Consider the following 16,883-nt stretch of genomic DNA (forward strand, 5'->3'; position numbering starts at 1 on the left):
CTTAGTGTGTGGGCCACAGCTCGGTGGGCACGCAAGTGGGGGGTGGGCACGGGGGGTGGGCACGGGGGGTGGGCACGGGGGTGGGCGGTGGCGTGGCGTCAGGGAAACACCATGTGTGGGGAGTGGACTAGCTGCGAGGTGCGAAAACGCCAATTATGCAAGGTACGAGGAGAAGGTGGGGGGGCGGGACTAGGTGACGTCATAATTAGTCTGTGTGGGGATGGCAGGGGGGCGTGTCTGTCACGACGACATAGCGTCCCAGTGAGGGGGGCGGGATGCTCTCACAGGGCCTGTCATCGTCACCTCCAGGTGACATTTACCAATCAGGGAAGCACAGGGACACATTTTTCATTTCATTAGTGTGTTCATCTTATCTCAGGTTAGCTACAAGTGCCGAGACTCTCGCAAGACCGATGCCCATCCTGTAAGTTAGAGTTTTGCCTATATGAAAACTGAAAACAAGTGAGAATCCTGCCATCCCTGCGACTTTGTCGAGTGATACGCATGACGCAAATACGTGAAATTATTTTTTTATGTCATCTGATGTTTTCAGCAAACTCACATCTCGATGCCTTGACGCCCTTTCAAAGCTCTTTTGATATTTCCCTGTAACCAGACAAAGGATCCATCTGATTCTTTTTCACTCAAGGTGCTGCTCTTATCATTTTCATAAATCAGCGGCATATCCATAATAATCTTAATCCATATTAATCCAGTGTAATGGCACCCCTGTGATACTCTAGATTAGAGAATGAAAAATAATGATAAATGATTTTGACATGGCTTGTGCTTGATGTGGCATGAAGAGGCGGTATAATCGGCTTTTAAATGCGGATGCTTACCCTGTGGATACATACACAGCACCAGTCAAATGGGGACAGACCCTCTCAGGTGGATGGAGTCCTGTAGATCCTGGGCTTCCTGGATGCGTCCAGCATCTGCAAAGCTTCCCTCCCCCCTCCTGGAGGTGTTCCTGCTCTTCCTGGGATGGGGGATGTGGGAAGCAGCGTAGCATCCTGGGACATTTTAAACAAGCTGCCCCCCTGAACACAAACTCCATCTCCTTGTCCAGTTTAGCTAACACTTGTGCTGCGATGTGATGGACCGTCCCATTGCAACTGACACCAAGCAGGAAGTGTCACTCTGCTGAGGGTGCGGACACTTCTGTATGGTATGAATGTGATTCAGGCTACTGGGTCTCCATTCTTCAAGTTAATTTGTATTTCCTGTGAATGGAGCTGTTTGTGATACTAACGCGACTACATTTCAGGCTTTCATAAACGCGAGAAACAAACTGTTTTCTTACAACAAATTCTGCCGACGCCTGGAGATCTGTCTCATCTTACGTTGGATTGGTGGGATTAGAGTTGATTAACTATTGCCTCTCTGGATGGACAGTGCTTATGTAACCTCGTTCCAGGTTAGACCCCCCCCCCCCCCCGCAGCCTCTCACATGCACAAAGCTTTCAGAATCAAACAAAACTGTCATTTTAGTTTGCAAAGTTCTGCCCCCCAGGGCATCAAAATGACTGATAAACTGGTGCATATTTATATCCGTAAGACGTGCATCAGACGCTAAGCTCAAAGGCTGACTTTACTCTTAAGTTGTGGACACACTGAACCGCATGCAAAGCGGCTCCCCTGATCCGGCCTCCAGAAGCTGTTCCCACATCGAGGTTCTCGCTCCCAGGGCTGTGGAGTCGGAGTCGAGGAGTCGGAGTCGGAGACAATTTTGGGTTCCTGGAGTCGGAGTCGGCAAAAAGTTAACCGACTCCGACTCCGACTCCTACTAAATTTAAATGGGAATTAAAAAAGTAAGTTGAAATGTCCCAATTCACAAACAGTCATAATGAACTACTTCTCTGCTGTAAGAATAAAGCCCAATGCATGCAGTGCATAATGTTACCACAAAACGAACATGTCAAGTAACCATGAAGCATGCTTTTCATTGACTGTATGCGTCACTATATGGGATGTAATGCACAGGTAAGGTGCGGCACCGCTTTCCATTGTGTCGTGTTCCACTGTTACAGGGAACTGTGAACCTAGCCTAAAGCCCCCCATACATTTACAGATGCACTGCCGATTTTTCGGCCGTTCAACGAGTCATCACGCGTCAAACGCCTGAAAAATCATCTGGTGTGTTCTCAGCTCCGTCGGCTCCCCTTCGCTATGCGCTAGTGAAGGGGGCCGAAGGAGCCGAGAACACAGATCTCCCTACCTGTCTCCAGCAGAGGCTCATTCTGCTGATCAGCTGGCCGGTGAGTGACACAATGCACTAAACTTCCGGCTGGCTGACAGAGGAGAGAGCCACTGCAGCAGACAGAGGCATCACATTACTTTGAATGGGGGCGGTGGTCGAGATTTTCGGCAAGCTGGATCTGCCCGTCCATGTGGACACCCGCAATCTGCAGCCGCCAATCAATTGCCGCGATTGTACACGCACATCGGTCGGTGGCAAAATCGGCCACGGATCGCTGCGTATTTGGGGGCCTTAACTATCGCTGATAATTAGGTAAATGTTTTTTGCAGGACTAGAGACACTTGTATAAGTGAAGGGAATATAGTATTATAGTAGAGTGGCATTATAGTAGAGTGTTGGCTTCCTAGCCAGTAGTTCTGTGGTGAAATGACATGTATGTTGCCTTCCTTTCCTTCAATGGATGTAGAAAATACATTAGCATAGTATATACATACAGAGGAGTCGGGGAGTCGGAGTCGGAAGATTTAGAAACTGAGTCGGAGTCGGAGTCAGAGCATTTATCTACCGACTCCACAGCCCTGCTCGCTCCTCAGTGCCCCAACGCACATTTATTCTGCTGCTTCCTCCCGCTCCTGAGGATTATTCTGTATACAGTGTTGGTGTGATTGCACCAATTTGGGCGTTGCATGTTTGAGCACTGCTGAATGGCAGTAACCCCTCTCCATCCCTTTGATAAAGCCCCCACTCACAGCCACTGAGGTCTGCAAGTTCAGCTTTCTCATAAACGATACCCAAGATGTGAGACTGAAAATCTCTCTTTTTATAGTGGTGGCGGTGCCGAGGTAGGTGTAGGGGACGCTGTTGCTATCTAGTGGACGATTGGCCATTTCTGAGAAATTGCCAGTGGAAAGAGAGCCCCCCCTCACGCGTGACAGGAAGTGGAGCCCGTCGGCAGGAGATGAGCCCTGATTACTGTGATTGAACGCGTGTGCTTGCTATTGCGGACAAATAACCGTACGAGAAAATAATGCATATTTTCATTGGAGGAAATGGCAATTCACTATTTTTATTCATATAATGTAGTTTGTCTGCATATTTTGCTCAGTTTAGATGGTATCTTCATCAATTTTATATAAGCATGATAATGAAATCCAAATCTTGAATTTTGAAAGCTCGATCGATTTTTTTTTTTCTTCTTCTTCTAAATGAATAAAGTGCTGTGTTTCTGTGAGAATGGGGCCTCAAGAGACAATAAGAGGAAGCGCCAGATTGCAGTATGAGGGGCTCAGCCACAGGCAGTTTGCATTTCTTTCAAATCATATTTTGCCCAAAGTCTCATGTGCATTTCTCCTCCTGCCACCTGAGGGTGGTCTCTCACCCCCGGCTGAGCCCCGGAACGCCTCCCACCCCCGGCTGAGCTCTTGGGCGTGTCCCACACCCTGAGCACTGGTCCCCTATTTTCCAAAGAGTGGCTCGTCTGACATCACCGTGGAATTTTTGGGCCAGGTCCTGAAACAGCCTGCAAATGATTTTTATTTCCCTGTATCTGTACCCGCTGAGCTTCCTGCTAATCTCCTATCGATCTGTGCGTTCGCTGAAAGCAGCCATCCCAGCTCGTGATGTTTATATTAAAGCTCGGCTCCCCTCTGCCCCCGTCTGCCTCCCATGAACCCTTGGGGCTGTGGAAAGGCTGAAGGTGACAAGCGTGTGTAACGGGGAACCAAACCCCACCAGAAATCAGTGACGGAAAAGCCAGGCAATGAAACATGAACACCTTGCAAGGAACCAGCCCTGAAAGAGCCTGCGTTTGTATGCGTACCGGGATACTAATGTCATCTTTTTAATGAACTTTAGGAATAGATGGTGATGGGTGAAACTGTGTAATGACACTGTACGACATGTCAGTACCATCAAATGGAAGATCTGTGTGATTCAGCCAAACCGTGTTACTGCAAAGAGAAGCAGGTTTAGCGGAACAAGCCCAGGATTTCATTTGTGCTCGCTGGCACACGCAAGCACATGTGATACGTGTTTCACGATTCCCTCCCTGGGGCCACATCCACGTTAATGGCCTCCGTCTTCTGTTTAGAAACTGCACAGCGAGAGAAACATTTCTAACATTTCTTTCATTAAAGATCACCAATCTCTTCTAGCGCACAAGTTTTTTTTTTTTCCTGCTTAAAACTTTGAGCCCAATTAAATTCCAGACCTGAATCCATCCATTCCATTTTTTTTTTTCCATTTCCTCCCGCTTATCCGAGGTCGGGTCGCGGGGGCAGCAGTCTCAGCAGGGAAACCCAGACTTCCCTCTCCCCGGCCACTTCATCCAGCTCCTCTGGGGGGATCCCGAGGCGTTCCCAGGCCAGCCGAGAGACATAGTCCCTCCAGCGTGTCCTGGGTCTTCCCCGGGGCCTCCTCCCAGTGGGACATGCCCGGAACACCTCACCAGGGAGGCGCCCAGGAGGCATCCTAATCAGATGCCCGAGCCACCTCATCTGACTCCTCTCAATGCGGAGGAGCAGCGGCTCTACTCTGAGTCCCTCCCGAATGACCGAGCTCCTCACCCTATCTCTAAGGGAGAGCCCAGCCACCCTGCGGAGGAAACTCATTTCGGCCGCTTGCACTCGCGATCTCGTTCTTTCGGTCACTACCCACAGCTCGTGACCATAGGTGAGGGTAGGAACGTAGATCGACTGGTAAATCGAGAGCTTCGCCTTTTGGCTCAGCTCCTTCTTCACCATGACAGACCGATGCAGCGCCCGCATCACTGCGGACGCCGCACCGATCCGCCTGTCGACCTCCCGCTCCATCGTCCCCCCACTCGTGAACAAGACCCCGAGATACTTAAACTCCTCCACTTGGGGAAGGATCCCATCCCCGACCCGGAGAGAGCATTCTACCCTTTTCCGGCTGAGGACCATGGTCTCGGATTTGGAGGTGCTGATTCTCATCCCAGCCGCTTCACACTCGGCTGCGAACTGTCCCAGCGAGAGCCGAAGGTCACGGTCTGATGAAGCCAACAGGACCACATCATCTGCAAAAAGCAGAGACCTAATCCTGAGGTCACCAAACCGGACACCCTCAACGCCCTGGCTGCGCCTAGAAATTCTGTCCATAAAAGTTATGAACAGAATCGGTGACAAAGGACAGCCCTGACGGAGTCCAACCCTCACCGGAAACAAGTCCGACTTATTGCCGCTCATGCGGACCAGACTCTGGCACCGGTCATACAGGGACCGAACAGCCCTTAAAAGGAAGCCCGGCACCCCATACTCCCGGAGCACCCCCCACAGGACTCCCCGAGGGACACGGTCGAATGCCTTCTCCAAGTCCACAAAACACATGTAGACTGGTTGGGCAAACTCCCATGAACCCTCCAGAACCCTGCGGAGAGTATAGAGCTGGTCCACTGTTCCACGGCCAGGGCGAAAACCACACTGCTCCTCCTGAATCCGAGGTTCGACAATCCGGCGGACCCTCCTCTCCAGAACCCCCGAATAGACCTTACCAGGGAGGCTGAGGAGTGTGATCCCCCTATAGTTGGAGCACACCCTCTGGTCCCCCTTCTTGAAGAGGGGGACCACCACCCCGGTCTGCCAGTCCAGAGGCACTGCCCCCGATGTCCACGCGATGCTGCAGATGCGTGTCAACCAAGACAGCCCTACAGCATCCAGAGCCTTCAGGAACTCTGGGCGGATCTCATCCACCCCCGGGGCTCGGCCACCGAGGAGCTTTTTAACCACCTCAGCGACCTCCGCCCCCGAGATAGGGGAGTCCACACCCAAGTCCTCATACTCTGCTTCCACATCGGAAGGCGTGTCGGTGGGATTGAGGAGGTCTTCGAAGTATTCCTTCCAACGACCCAAAACGTCCCGGGTTGAGGTCAGCAGCACCCCATCCCCACCATAAACAGTGTTGATGTTGCACCGCTTTCCCACCCGGAGCCGCCGGATGGTGGACCAGAATCGCCTCGAAGCCGTCCGGAAGTCGTTTTCCATGGCCTCACCGAACTCCTCCCAAACCCGAGTTTTTGCCTCAGCGACCGCCGAAGCCGCATCCCGCTTGGCCTGCCGGTACCCGTCAGCTGCCTCTGGAGTCCCACAGGCTAAATAGGCCCGATAGGACTCCTTCTTCAGCTTGACGGCATCCCTCACCACTGGTGTCCACCAGCGGGTTCGCGGATTGCCGCCACGACAGGCACCGACTACCTTACGGCCACAGCTCCGGTCAGCCGCCTCCACAATGGAGGCACGGAACATGGCCCATTCGGACTCAATGTCCCCCGCCTCCCCCGGGACATGGGAAAAGTTCTGCCGGAGGTAGGAGTTGAAACTCCTCCTTACAGGGGATTCAGCCAGACGTTCCCAGCAGACCCTCACTATACGCTTGGGCCTGCCAGGCCTGGCCGGCTTCCTCCCCCACCAGCGGAGCCAACCCACCACCAGGTAGTGATCAGTTGACAGCTCCGCCCCTCTCTTCACCCGAGTGTCCAAGACATGCGGCCGCAAGTCCGACGACACGACTACAAAGTCGATCATCGAACTGCGGCCTAGGGTGTCCTGGTGCCAAGTGCACATATGAACACCCTTATGCCTGAACATGGTGTTCATTATGGACAATCCGTGACGAGCACAGAAGTCCAACAACAGAACACCACTCGGGTTCAGATCGGGGGGGCCGTTCCTCCCAATCACGCCACTCCAGGTCTCACTGTCATTGCCCACGTGAGCATTGAAGTCCCCTAGCAGAACAAGAGAGTCCCCAGAAGGAATGCTCTCCAACACCCCTTCCAGAGACTCTAAAAAGGGTGGGTACTCTGAACTGCCGCTCGGCGCATAAGCGCAAACAACAGTCAGAACCCGTCCCCCCACCCAAAGGCGAAGGGAGGCTACCCTCTTGTCCACCGCGGTAAACCCCAATGTACAGGCGCCCAGCCAGGGGGCAATAAGTATGCCCACCCCCGCTCGGCGCCTCTCCCCGCAGGCAACTCCAGAGTGGAAAAGGGTCCAACCCCCTTCAAGGAGACTGGTTCCAGAGCCCAAGCCGTGCGTCGAGGTGAGCCCGACTATATCTAGCCGGAATTTCACAACCTCGCGCACCAGCTCAGGCTCCTTCCCCATCAGAGAGGTGACATTCCATGTCCCAAGAGCTAGCTTCTGCAGCCGAGGATCGGACCGCCAAGGTCCCCGCCTTTGGCCACTGCCCAGCTCGCAATGCACCCGACCCCTATGGCCCTTCCTACGGGTGGTGAGCCCATTGGAAGCAGACCTGAATCCTCACAGGAAAATAAGATCTCTTTATGTCTAATGTATGATTTTGCTTTTATGACTAGACAAGTAACATACAGATATATAATTACAAGAGAGTAGTAATTATATCATTATAAGCACCCCACTTGTGCCTAAATTAAAGGTCTCATTCGCTGGGTCATTTTCACCGAACTGTTCTTGTCTGTCTGTAGGAGAAAAGGCAAAAATGCTTAGCATGTGTGTAATAGAGCCGGTTGTATCTATTTCTCATGTAACTCTTATGTGCATGATTTGTGCAGAGGGCTGCGTTGTTTGACACAGCAGCAGCCTGGATCCGCCTGAACAGAGGAACAGACTGAATTCTGTCAGCACCTATTCTGCCTTGGTTCTTTTAAAGCTAGTCGAGTCTGTCATTCGGATGGAATGAAAGACCTGGAAGGTAAATGTTGTCGGTTTTTGTATATTTACTACTAGGATGTTTTGGAGTTTTAAATGGAATTGCTCTTGTTTAGCTACACATATTTGTTTCCATCATGTGATTCAGTATTACCCAGCCATGCGTCTCGGTTGTAGATTGATTGTAGGGATAAATTCCTGGACCCGACTGGGCCTTTCAGAGAAGTATTATCTGAACAGGACTGTCTAAATGGGTCAAGTAGAAGGAAGAAACCTGGTGTCCGTAAGCGTTTGACGAAAACGACATCTGATGTTTTAGGACTGGAACTTCAGGTGATCAGAGTCTGAGTTCTAGGTTTAACATACAAAGTCAGCATCCAGCCGATCGTGGAGCGTTTCTGGCTGAATCCACATGGTGTTTCTCACTGCTTGGATTCTGCATCTGCAGGGTGTTTGTTGCAAGCAAGACAGAACACAGTGACCAGGGCACATGGATGACTCTGTCACCGCTTGTGACGTTCATATAAGTCAGGGGTGGGCAATCTTATCCAGAAAGGGCCGCTGTGTATAGGGGTTTTCCCTGCAGCTCCCTAATTTGATGACTGTGACTGAGGAGTCCTCACCCTTGGGATTGAACAGCTGACCTAATGGTTATCCCAAAATCCTGCAATTACTTTGGGGTTAGCCGGGGCGCTTCTTTGGGGTTAGCCGGGACGCTTCTTTGGGGTTAGCCGGGACGCTTCTTTGGGGTTAGCCGGGACGCTTCTTTGGGGTTAGCCGGGGCGCTTCTTTGGGGTTAGCCGGGGCGCTTCTTTGGGGTTAGCCGGGACGCTTCTTTGGGTTTAGCCGGGACGCTTCTTTGGGTTTAGCCGGGGCGCTTCTTTGGGGTTAGCCGGGACGCTTCTTTGGGTTTAGCCGCGGCGCTTCTTTGGGGTTAGCCGGGACGCTGCTTTGGGGTTAGCCGCGGCGCTTCTTTGGGGTTAGCCGGGACGCTTCTTTGGGTTTAGCCGGGACGCTTCTTTGGGTTTAGCCGGGACGCTTCTTTGGGGTTAGCTGGGACGCTTCTTTGGGTTTAGCCGGGACGCTTCTTTGGGGTTAGCCGGGACGCTTCTTTGGGGTTAGCTGGGACGCTTCTTTGGGTTTAGCCGGGACGCTGCTTTGGGGTTAGCCGAGACGCTTCTTTGGGGTTAGCCGGGACGCTTCTTTGGGGTTAGCCGGGACGCTTCTTTGGGGTTAGCCGGGACGCTTCTTTGGGGTTAGCCGGGACGCTGCTTTGGGGTTAGCCGAGACGCTGCTTTGGGGTTAGCCGAGACGCTTCTTTGGGGTTAGCCGGGACGCTTCTTTGGGGTTAGCCGGGACGCTTCTTTGGGGTTAGCCGGGACGCTTCTTTGGGTTTAGCCGGGACGCTTCTTTGGGGTTAGCCGGGACGCTTCTTTGGGGTTAGCCGGGACGCTTCTTTGGGTTTAGCCGGGGAGCTTCTTTGGGTTTAGCCGGGGCGCTTCTTTGGGGTTAGCCGGGACGCTTCTTTGGGTTTAGCCGGGACGCTTCTTTGGGTTTAGCCGGGGCGCTTCTTTGGGGTTAGCCCGGACGCTTCTTTGGGGTTAGCCGGGACGCTTCTTTGGGTTTAGCCGAGACGCTTCTTTGGGGTTAGCCGGGACGCTTCTTTGGGGTTAGCCGGGACGCTTCTTTGGGTTTAGCCGGGACGCTTCTTTGGGGTTAGCCGGGACGCTTCTTTGGGGTTAGCCGGGACGCTTCTTTGGGGTTAGCCGGGACGCTTCTTTGGGGTTAGCCGGGACGCTTCTTTGGGTTTAGCCGGGGAGCTTCTTTGGGGTTAGCCGGGACGCTGCTTTGGGGTTAGCCGGGGCGCTTCTTTGGGGTTAGCCGGGGCGCTGCTTTGGGGTTAGCCGGGGCGCTTCTTTGGGGTTAGCCGGGGCGCTGCTTTGGGGTTAGGAGGACTGGCAGCGTGTGGCTGATGTGTCCTGCATACCCTACCCTCTGCATAACTCCCATTACGTCCTGTTGGTCTAGGTGACTGGTGCCCAGCTGGCTGTGAGGAGCAGATGGCTATAGGCTAACATGGCTTCTTGGCTGGAATACCACCAGTGCCACTCCCTCACTGCTTGGTTATGTCGAGCTGGCCATCTGGGGCGGGTTTTGTAGGAATCGGCAGAGGTTTCCTTATCTTAAGTGCCTTGTTAAATTAACTTTGGAGAAGGAGGCTCGTTTATCTTTTATTCTCTTTATATTTTTCCCTGGGCTTGGTCGCAATCCCATAATGAGCAGGCGGCAGCCGAGATCCCATCGCTTTAAGCAGGCAGATAATGGCTCCGTGCCTCTTCTTGCATTATGGGATTGATTTCTTTATTTTGGGGAGCGTGTGTGTCATGGGGTGTTGTGTGGCGCTCTGCAAACCCATCATTTTAATCAAGCACTCTGTATAGTTTGAGGCTCTTCACTGGAGGTGTGTTGGGAGCCACCTGGGTAGTGGTTCTCCTGCAGCCAATCCGGCAAAAGCACTTCCTGCAGCCTCACGTTTGCCACTGACAACTTCCCTTTATTGCAGACAATTAGTGGCACTGCTTTCGTCTAGGATTTGGAAACTGCCAGATTAGTGAAAAAACAGCTGTTAAATACCTCATTTGGCATCTGACAATAATTTGTGTTATGATCTATGTTAATGGTGCAGTGATGTATCGTTTTTCATTGTTCAGCTCAGTTTATGCACTTTCTGTGTTAACCCACATTCTGAGTGGGCGTGGCCGGTATTAGGGTAATGCAGTATACCGCGGTATTTTGAAAACAACAGGAGGGAGGTTGCCTTTGAAAATACCATCAAAATACCATAAACTGCAATATAATGCCTGGACAGTATGAAAAATGAGATACCACCCTAGCCTAATTGCGATGCCATACTGTGTGTTTTATAGGCCATCTTTACTTTAGTTTGTGTGGGCAGTGAAACGCACGCTAGCCCTGTGATGAGCCAGCCCGGTTCATTCATGAGAAAGTGACACTCTGCCACGCTCACTCGTACGCATAGAGACACACTGCTCTGTTCCACGCGAGTGCCCTGAGGGCGACAAAGACACCGGCCTGCCCGGTGCGGCGCTCACTCGTACGCATAGAGACACACTGCCCTGTTCCACGCGAGTGCCCTGAGGGCGACAAAGACACCGGCCTGCCCGGTGCGGCGCTCATTCGTACGCATAGAGACACACTGCCCTGTTCCACGCGAGTCCCCTGAGGGCGACAAAGACACCGGCCTGCCCGGTGTGGCGCTCATTCGTACGCATAGAGACACACTGCCCTGTTCCACGCGAGTGCCCTGAGGGCGACAAAGACACCGGCCTGCCCGGTGTGGCGCTCATTCGTACGCATAGAGACACACTGCCCTGTTCCACGCGAGTGCCCTGAGGGCGACAAAGACACCGGCCTGCCCGGTGCCACACTCCTCGTCGGGTTTCATGGTGTTCCCACGAATCTCTGAGGGTTCACACTTGTGCCAGAACTCAAGAGGAGGTCATCATAGAGGTGAAATGGAGACTTATCCCAGCAGTGAGACACTGATGTTGAGCTTTTAAAATCCGTGACTTTGAACAAAAGTGTCTCATTCTGGTCTTGGGAAGAGATGTTTTGGCTGAGGGTGGGGGTTAGGGGTAGGGGGTGGGGGAGGGGAGCTAGCAGAAATCTCAGGCCTGTTACTTTCATTCTGGAGTTACTATATAATAGTGTAGTTTCTCTGTTTCCGAAATATCTGTACCTCACCTCAGCTTTATAAAGGATAACGTGATTCATTGTGTAGTTCTTAAAAAAAAATGAAATCCCTAACTGACATGACCTTCAGTAGGTCTGCTAGCTTTGAAGTGAGACAAATGCATGTTACAATTAGGCTGCTTAATGAATAATAATTTAAATTAATGAATATTAATTACCATATTTATGAGCGCAATCACTGTTCTATTCAGTTATTGTGCTAGGTTCATCGTTGGAGATTATGGATTAAGCTCGATTAATAGTTTTTTTTTTTTAAATTGGGTGGGGGGGAAAAGAAATGTCAGTTTGGGATGAATTTTAATGAAAAGCGTCGTGAAAGATTACGGCGCAGAATGAAGGACTAACAGGTAGAGCGACGGAGAAGCCCCTCCCCCCAGGAACTGCAGGGAAGCAGCTCTTGTTCTCCTGTTTCCATGGCAATAAAGGTGAGGTGCGGGGCCTGCCGCGATGGGCAAGCGAGAAGGGGGGAGCGCGAGTGCATGCGTTTGAGAGGGGGGGGAGGGGGGAGGATCGTGTGCAAGGCCTCTGAAGTAAACAGGTTAGTGAGAATGGCAGAGACATGCCAGGGTTTAAAAAAATATTACTAAAAATATAACCGTTTAGCATGTTGTCTTCATGCTAAACACCTTCCACTTTCTTATAAATAAGGAAAATATATTATATAATTTGATATATTTCCGAAAGCCAGCCCCCATTTTGATGGGGAAAGTTAGGCCTTAATAAAAGGTGCACAACTTTTTTCAGAAATTATAGCATTTTTTGATTTATAGCATTTTTTGCTGAGGTCTTAATTTAAGAATCCCAATCAGCACAGAGTCAAACTATCCCAGAACATTTTGATGGAAAGTCATATAGAAAAAGGTGTAAATGGACCAGACTGAGTGCCAGAGTAAATCTTTTACACCTTCAATTTGGTTTCTGGCATCTGATCGTAATTCACAATAAAGAAACATTCAAAATGTTGGATGTCTTTAGGGTTTTTTTAATGAATATATTGCTCAGAAATGATCACTCATCGAATGATTTGGAGGTGTATCTGTGTGTGTGTGTGTGTGTGTGTGTATTTGGTTTTAGTCCCCACAATGTGATAACCTATTATTTTCATAAAAATCTGTGACTGCAATAAAAAAAAATTTAAACCAAAAGTATCATTTAGCTTGATTACTTATGGTTAAGGTTGGGGCTGGGTAGGGGTTAAGGTCCTGTTGGGATTAAAGGTTTCCCCATAGAAATGAATGGAGATAAATGAAAGATAAAAGATAAAATTATAAACCTATGTGTCTGCCTACCTGTCTGTCTGTCTGTGCGTACCTGCCCACCCACCCGCTCTCTTGCCTGTCTGTCTGACTGCCTGCCTGTATGTGTGTGCGTGTGCTTGTCTGCCTGCCTGCATGTGAATAATCTGTAACGCACGGCACACGTCCCTGATATAGGCAGGCTAGAAAAACCTCAGCTGTGATTTGTGGCTAGTGGCCGGTGGCGATGCGTGGGGCCCCTCTCCCTTGGGGGCTGTGGATGTGTCAGAAACGGCATGATTTTTAGATGCCCATTCATGCTGACGTGTTACTCTGAGAGAGCTGGGCAGGAGGCGTGCAAGCCGTGCGGTCCGCACGTCACGCCTGCATGCCATACACCAGGTGAATGTTAAACATCACCACGATCGCCTGTGACTCACTATACAGCCACTATTACTCTGCCTGTTGTAAAATTATCCGATGTTTTGCTTTAGCCCAATTAAAGGAACGCAGGCCAAAAGTTTTGGCCAAACTGGCTTTGTGATTTCGTATTTATAAGGCCAGTTTTGTGTGAGTGAACAAGCGTCGAAGCAGTGGATTGAAAATGACCTAAAGACTTGGGCCAGTTATGAAGTCAGACAGCAGTGAGACTAACTTGCTGCACATCCAGTTTGCAGTCTGCGCCTGTTTGGACTCCTTCCACATCGTTTGTGCATTTGGCACAAACATTCGCCGGCTGAACATCAGCAGCGCTGGCGCCGCGCACAAAATTGCTGTAAATACACTTCTGCAGCATCTAGCTTCACAACGTGATCTGTGGCCGCTTGACTGAGAGGCTGCTTTCCCAGAATGCAGTGGGGCTTATAGCAGATCTGGCTAAATATAAGCGTCAATGTTGAGTGTGATGCTTCATACAGCTCATCCCTATTCATTTGAGAAAGTCATTCAGATCCAGCACAGCTCGTGCTCCTGTAGCAGTTCAGCATAAGAGATGGGTCACTTCTGTTTGTTTATTAGTTGTCTGTACCCGTCCATTTTCCTTTACTAGTTATTCAGTACTGGGTCATAGTGCTGCTGGATCTCAGGAAGGACAGGGGACACCCTGAACTGTATTCCAATCCATCACAGGGCTGACACACTCTATGGAATTTAGATATGCCAGTTCACCTAACCAATGAGAAGACACTGTTGTCACTAAATAAAGTGGACTTCCAAATTCTACACAAAGACCCCAGCTGGGAGTACGCATGCAGGCTGGGAGTACGCATGCAGGCTGGGAGCACGCATGCAGGCTGGGAGCATGCTTGCAAACTGGGAGTACACATCCAGGCTGGGAGTACACATTCGGAAAATGTTGTTGCATGGCAACAGGACGCAGTAAATTCTGGCAGCTGATTTTTGCAGTAGATGTTTGTTGAAAGGGTGGGACGTGTGGACAAGGAAAGCCATGGTCCGCAGCGGATGACAGCCCCCCCCCCAGACCCTACTCGACTGTCCAACAGCTGGATGTATGTAGCAGAGCTGACCATCACATGACAGGATAAGCACTGGCAGACTGTGGGGGCACTACAGTGCCAGTGGAAGGCATGCCTTTAGCGCCAGTGTCAGACCTCTCGGTGTGGGCACTTCTGTGTGTGTGAGAGATCGAGAGCCTCCCCTCATCCGCCCGCTCTGGCACCAGGCCAAAGATACTTTCCTCTGTGGAGAAGATGCATTCCTCTGCCCGCTCGCTGCAGACAGCTCCTGTCCTGCCCTCCTGTAATGCGATCTTCCCCTGGGGCCAAATAAATACCTCCTCTGCATCCCTTTGGATGAAGGACTTATTCTTCGATCCACTAACAGATTCATTCTTTCACCCATTCACTCATGTGCAGTTATGTGTGTGTGTGTGTGTGTGTGTGTGTGTGTGACAGAGAGAGAGAGATTCAGTGTATGTGAGGCATCTGACCTCAGCGCTAAGGACCTAAGCCCCAGTAACTCGTGTTGCTAAGAGCTAAGAATCTGAACAGTCAACTTAAAGCTGAGTGCGCAAACTCCGGGCTGAGACGGAGAGGCGCCGATCCACAATGGCGGCCCTGCTGCTCACGGCTCGTACATCTTCCCCAACGTGGTATCTTCCTGCCAACCTCCCCCTCGCATCTGAAGAGTGTGCCCCTCACGACTTGCTGATAACCCCCCCCCACCCCCCTCAGAATGGCGGGGTGGGGGGGGGGACAGGTGAGGTGTGGCTGTGCTGTTCCCAGGGAGCTGAGGGGAACGCGAAATGGCACAGATGAAAGGCGCACTCCTCAAGGAGCCCCGGCTGTGAGGGAGGGCTGGCTAGCTTACATTCAAAATGGAGATTTATCCACGTCCCCCTTGGTGTCTCCTGTAGTGCCGAGGAGATGGAATTCTCTCCTGGGAGGGGGAGCTACAGGCCAGGTTAAAAAAACAACAAATGGTACACGGGGAGGAGAAGGAAGCACGTGGGGCCTGGCAGCCACTGGGGGGCACTGTGGCGGGGGGGGGGGGCTTCACGTGGTGGACTTGCTTATTTGTGCCCCAACCTCATTCTCCGTCCGGTCACGACGACGTCGACCTGTCTGTCTCTCTCTGCGCCTCCCTCCCAGCAGGGGGAGGATCAGTCACTCCAGAGAGACCATTGACAGTCAAAACCTTGTGACTTTCTTCCCCAGCTTTATGAAAATAAGAAAGGAACATAAATAAATAAACACTTTTTGTACAAAGGATTTCCACAACTGAAATCATGTAAAAATGAGAAATGAGTGTAATATCAAACACAGTCCTGGTCCTAAATGCTGACTGACTTGAAGATCAAAACAATCAACAGCACGTGGACTAATTGGGCGTTGAGTGACATCTGTGGCTCGTGTCAGGAGGAAAAGGTGGGCTGAAGCGATTTTATGACAGAGTGGGACACACCAAGTGCTGATCTACACTGTCACTCATAAGCCAGCAGTGGGCTTGTGCTGCAGTCTGATGAAAGATACTGACAGCATGGACTCACTGTGATTGTAGCTATCCCTACCTGGCTAATAGGAGCTTTCAATTTTGCTGTCAATGGGAATGTTAGGGTGCATTGCACTTCATTTCCTTAATAATATATTTTTTTAATTTTCAGAATATCATTGGGGTTCATATTTCAAAGGCTGGGATCAATTGATAAAAAGCAATATGGTACTGAAATACACGCTGCACTGAGACTATGTGGTACTGGAATACATGCCACACTGAGAGTATATGACACTGGAATACTCATTGCACTGACAGTATATGACACTGGAATACATGCCACACTGACAGTATATGACACTGGAATACACTCTCCCCCGACAGGATATGACACTGGAATACACGCTGCATCGGCAGTATATGACCTTGGAATACGTGCCACACTGACAGTATATGACACTGAAATTCATTCCGCTGACAGTATATGACCTTGGAATACATGCCACACTGACAGTATATGACACTGGAATATACGCTGCATTGATAGTATATGATCGTGGAAAACGTGCCACACTAACAGTATATGACACTGAAATTCATTCCGCTGACAGTATATGACCTTGGAATACATGCCACACTGACAGTATATGACATTGGAATACACTCTCCACCGACAGTATATGACACTGGAATATGTGCTACACCAGCAGTATGGCCATAGTTAAAAGCTTTGCCAGATTTATGTCATACCTAATGACACATCCTAACCATGATTTTCACAATGTTGAGCAGCCTACATTGCAATTAAGTATATGAAAAATATATCATTTAGTGCAATAAGAAATAATGAGGTTAGGTAAGCAGTTACTGGTGATGGATCAATGTTATCAGGTTGTTACATTTATCATCAGAACCTAAATTATAAGAATACATTGTTTTCAAGCAATTGATAGTGTTAACCTTATTAACAAGCAAGTACTGTATTAGGCATGTTTAATGGCAGGAATTAAACACAAATTAACACAATTTATAAAAGCTTCAAAGTAAAAACTATGAACACCTGAAACCAATGAG

At 50.3% G+C, this 16,883-nt stretch overlaps 1 protein-coding gene across 4 annotated transcripts in view; it reads left to right on the forward strand.

Annotated features, from left to right (window-relative positions):
* The window catches only part of LOC111846767 (protein ENTREP2-like), a 77,645-nt gene that overhangs the window by 20,269 nt on the left and 40,493 nt on the right, over positions 1-16,883 (forward strand). The gene's annotated exons all lie outside the window — the stretch shown is intronic.

The sequence above is a fragment of the Paramormyrops kingsleyae genome, chromosome 13 (genome assembly GCF_048594095.1).
Source record: "Paramormyrops kingsleyae isolate MSU_618 chromosome 13, PKINGS_0.4, whole genome shotgun sequence".
Classification (NCBI taxonomy): Eukaryota; Metazoa; Chordata; class Actinopteri; order Osteoglossiformes; family Mormyridae; genus Paramormyrops; species Paramormyrops kingsleyae.